Source organism: Pinus tabuliformis, chromosome 6 (assembly GCF_031772625.1).
Source record: "Pinus tabuliformis cultivar Carrire ecotype Pingquan chromosome 6, CPIR1, whole genome shotgun sequence".
Lineage (NCBI taxonomy): Eukaryota > Viridiplantae > Streptophyta > Pinopsida > Pinales > Pinaceae > Pinus > Pinus tabuliformis.
The window spans coordinates 38964319-38969442 of record NC_142292.1 but is presented as its reverse complement, the minus strand read 5'-3'; positions in this window follow the sequence as shown (position 1 = coordinate 38969442).

The following is a 5124-nucleotide window of genomic DNA, read 5'->3' as shown; positions in this document are numbered from 1 at the left end:
AGTAAAGATAATTCGAGAGGCACACACTTCTCTAATATCAGGTCACTTTGGTGTAAGTAAAACAGTTGCACAACTGCAAAGATTTTGTTATTGGCCGAAAATGAATGAGACAGTTTCTAGATATGTAAGAGGGGTTTACCATGTGTGCTAAAAGCAAGCCCAGCAATAGAAAACTAGGCTTGTACACTCCACTACCAGTTCCTTCTCATCCTTGGGAAAGTTTTTCCATGGACTTTGTTGGAGGACTGCCTAAATCTAGGAAAGGTCATGACTATTTATATGTTGTTGTGGATAGGTTCAACAAAATCTGTATTTTAATACCTTGTAACAAACAAATTACAGCTGGAAAAACTACAAATTTGTTCTTTTAGCATGTATGGGTTCATTTTGATTACCCACTTCAATTATATCTAATCGAGATACCCATTTTGTGGGAATTGATGGACACCAGGCTGAAGAAGAGCACAACTTTTCATCTGCAAATAGATGGCCAAACAAAAGTAGTAAATAGGATAGTGATCCATATGCTCAGAGGCTATTGCAGCAAGCATCCCAGGCTTTGGGATGAACACTTATGTTATGTGTAGCATGCCTACAACCGAGCTAAACATTATTCTACACAAAGATCTCCTTTTGAGACCTGTTTTGGTTTCACACCAAGGTCTCCCTTGGATTTTGTCTTTGGTAAAGGCATAGTGATTGATGGACATAGTGATGTGGACAACGCAACCAAGTTCATTGAACAAATCCAAGAGATTCTCTAGGCAGTACACAAATAGCTAGAAAAGTGCCAAGCCAAGTACAAGGCAAGGCATGACAAGCATCGAATATGACCTGGAATTTATCCAGGATAAAGAATGAAAGGTATTACAGACTCATGTGCATGTATGTGCCTATGTTACTTATGTAACGGATTGATAAGATTGTTAGAATACATAGACACTGATGAAATCAGAGAAAGCATAACAATCAAACATGTAAACAAAACAAGTTTAATAAGGAGTTCACTCAATGCTCCTGGGCTACGTCTTTTGGTCCAACCTTCAGTGGTGGCCTCTCTATTATGTTTTCAAGCAGATTTTTTACAACAATGAGCTCGATTCGAGTCTCACTAAAAGAATGAATTCAGTAGGTATGGAGTGCACAGAATCTCCTTACTGAAACTTGACCTCTGAGGGTCATATTAGTATGACAGGCCTATGCCGAGGAGCTTGCTTGAACCTCTCAAGCCTTCAATGGAGTACACAGACTCTCTGACTCTCTCTGGCTCTGTCTGGCTCGATGTTGCCTTCAAGTCAACTTGGCTTCTCCTCTCTATTCTCTGCTATTAGCTTTTTGCATCTCTTCATTGTCTTCCTCTATGTTTTGCTTCTGTCAGTTCATGGCTTTAAAGCCAGTCTGCTATTTGACTGCTCAATTTCACTTCTCGGTCTTCTGGTTTCCTTTCCTCTGTCTATTTGAATTCCTCTACTCTGTGTCATCATCGCTAGGTAATGCCTCGCAGGGAGGTGGCCACCTGTTTGCTAACGAACTAGGTGTCAGATTCCTTGAATCATACTCGAATGGCCGTTAAATCTGTTTTCTTCAAGATCGCCCATGAACATGAATCGTTTTCCAACTCATCATCCACGTCAGACTTCAAATCCCTGTTATCTTTCTCTTTGACCTATCAAATTCAGTCAGTCATCAGGACATATCTCCGCCGTCGATCTAGGCCCCCTATGTAAGAACCTGCGGTCCTTGTCACACCCACCGACACGAAGAGCGACTCGGTTGGTGAGCAAACAAGTTGGGAAACATAAGCGAAGGCAAGCTGCGACCAAAGTGCATGAGGAGACACATGTTATAATGTGCATAAAGGTTGAGCGAAGGTGTTTTATAGCGTGGGAGCATGAGCACTCAACCCACGGGCGACTTACAGTTGTAGCAAGACCGACATACATTTTGAGGGCGTTTACGATGAGTAGGAGCGTGTAACCATGTGGAGGATGAGTCAGCTTGGGCAGCTCGACTCACCCTTCCATTCGTATATATACAACAATATTTTTGAGCGAAAAGCCATCATTCGATCAAGCAACATGAACGAGCTCTTTGGTAATGTAAAGGAAAGGATTGCGAGGTGCAGATTGAGAAGAAGGCGCAGATTTGGATATGTGCCTGTTCTTGGGAAAGGCACATAGTACGAGTTTGGTTATTGGTTGAGGGTGCATAGAAGGTGCCAAGACTTGACACGAGTATCTCGGGTAGCTCAGGTGAGCACCCACTCGTCGTGCAAGGATAAATGGTGGAGACTTGGTGGAGTCGCCCACCGGTGCGAAGTTAGTGAACGGTCGAACATTGGTGAAGCCGGTTGTGTGAAAGGGGTGTCTTGGTGACTTGGTGGAGTCACCCTACCACCGTGCACGAGAACAAGGTTCGGTTGTGAAGTGCGGAAGGTAGCGTGTGTGAGGGTGCACCCACCCACCTTGGGCAAGGAAATCTTGGTTGTCACACGGTGGTGTGACGAAGTTGTAAATTTGGCTAAGTATGAAACTTGGTGTTTCCAAGTATACTTGTAAAGCATTGTAACTTTGTAAATTTGTGTAATATATTATTCAGGCAGACTCATTGTTCAGGGAGTTTCCCCTCCCTTTATACCGTGCAATTGTGTTCTCTTGTATAATTGCTGATGATAATGAATGTGCACGGGTGTCCATTGATATAAAGGAACATTAATAATTACTTGGTTGAGAAACACAAACTAAGTAGGATAAGTGGTTAGGCATAGTCAACGAACATAAGTATTGGTGAAAAGAAAGTGTTCGGTGGTGCCACACCTCGCCAAGCACGGTTGAAAGACTACCGACGCTCCAGTATCGTGACAGTTGGTATCATAGCTCGTTTGGAGTTGGTGTTAGAGAAGGGTTGCTCGTGACGAAGTGCAGGTGTATACACACTTGGGAACTTGACAATTGGTGACAATGAAGTAGGTACTTGCAGGTGAAGGAAGTTGTTTCACATACAAGTGGAACAAGGGCTGGTTTAGGTTACAGGAATCGTGGTGAAGCTGTTTGATGGTGGAAACTAGATCGCAAAGAAGGAAACTGTTAGGTATGGTAGGTGAATCTCAGGTTGGGTCTAGTCATGGTGCGAAGGATACTACTGGCATTCATTGAAAAAATGTTGGAAAGGATGGAGGACTTAGAGGCTTACTGGACTAAGAAGATGGACTTGGTCATGAAAGATCAAGAGGCCAATTCAAAGATTAAGGAAGAGCTTGATGAACTCGAGACTCAACACGAGTACACTGATCTTATGTGTACACAATTTGAAGTAAGGGTCAAGGAGATTGAAGAGGCAAGAGATCGAAGCTTGGGAGAGATCGTGGAATTGCAGAAATCTCTTGACGAAGCCAGAGATGAGATCGCGGTGTTGAAGAAGGCCGTGAGGCATAACACAGGTGGAGGAGTGCCTCATGTGAAAGTCAAGGAACCAGAATATTATGATGGTACAAGGAGTGTGAAGACTCTTGGAAAATTTCTATGGGACATGGAGCAGTACTTGGAACGATTGGGTCTATCTGATGATGAGACGAAAGTGAAGGTAGCTGCTCAGTTCTTGACAAAGGATGCTAAGATGTGGTGGCGAAGGAGAATGGATCAGATTGCGAATGGTAGTGCTGGTGACAGTACTTCATGGGATGAGATGAAGAAAGCTTTGCAGACCCATTTCAGTCCTCAAGATGAAACGTGGGAAGCAAGGATGAAGATTAAGTTCATAAAGTAGACAGGGAACCTTTAAACATATCAGCGAGAGTTTGCAAGTGCGGTTCTGGAACTTCCTGACATGGCAGAGAGGGACAAGGTGTTCAACTTCATTATTGGATTGAAGCCTTGGGAACACAGTGAAGTGAAGAGGTATAAGATTAAAACACTTGAGGAAGCGTTTTCTGCTGTGGATAGGTTGGTGGAACATTATGATGAGACTACTGATGATATGAAGAAGAAGTTTGATAAACCGAAAGAGAAGAAGTCTGATAAACCGAAAGAGAAGAAGTAGGATGATCCTTCGAAATTAGATGATAAGTTGAAGACGAAGAAAGCCTTGAAGTGTTGGATATGTGATGAATCACATATGGTGAAGAATTTTCCTTCCAGACTGAAAGTGGTTGTGATTGCACAATCTAATGCAAACAATGGAGAAGCTTATGTGGGGATGATGCAGATACTTGGTGTTGTTGCTGCTACAAAGATGATCTCTCGGAGGGATCCTGAGAGGAACAAGTTGGAGTATGTTCGGATGAAGGTTGAGGGTGTTGATATACTCACTATGGTGGATAGTGGGGCTACTCACAACTTCATGGGTGAAGATACTGCGAGAAGGATTGAGCTGAAATTTGTACCAGTGAAGGCAAGGATGGACACAACACTAGGTGAGTGAACAAGGAAGGCCGAATTCACTATAGTGCAGATAGATGAATATGAAGTTGTGCTAGGAATGGAATTCTTGAAACAATTCGATGCTATGATTGTTCCACATCTGAAGAGCCTGTACATTTACAATGGAAGGGAGGATGTACCCATTGGTGTACTAACCATTGGAGTGACAAAGGCTGATTGTAAGTTGGCAGTAATGTAAATGGAGGATGAAAAGCGGATGGAAGACCTGAGTAAGCGGTTGTCCATGGTTGAGACAAAGCTTACCAAGCAGTCATTGGTCATTAGGACACTTTCTGATAGTATCTTGGATTTGTCAAGAAGGCTAGAAGTTGTTGAGGATGATGATGATGATGATGGGGCATATGTGAGGCTGAATGTCCAGAAGGAGGATTGGGTCATTTATCTATAGAGGATGGAGATAGAAAATCCTGACAGATGGATTGAGATGATTAGTGAGGGAGAGCCTTCATGCTCTACTCCCTCCATATCTTCTTAGATGACAAAGAAGATGGGGCTCATTGTTAGCTGCTCATGGCAGTGAGTCCTTAAAACAGGTTGAGTAGGTATGGTAGTGGTGCAAGGATGGCTTGGCCTCAAGCATCATGACATGTTGCAGATGGGATGGAGTTTCCATGGACCTAAGCATGGTTGAGATTCTTGGTGAGTCTAGGATGTGGTAGAATCCGAGATAGACTGGTAAAGGCAT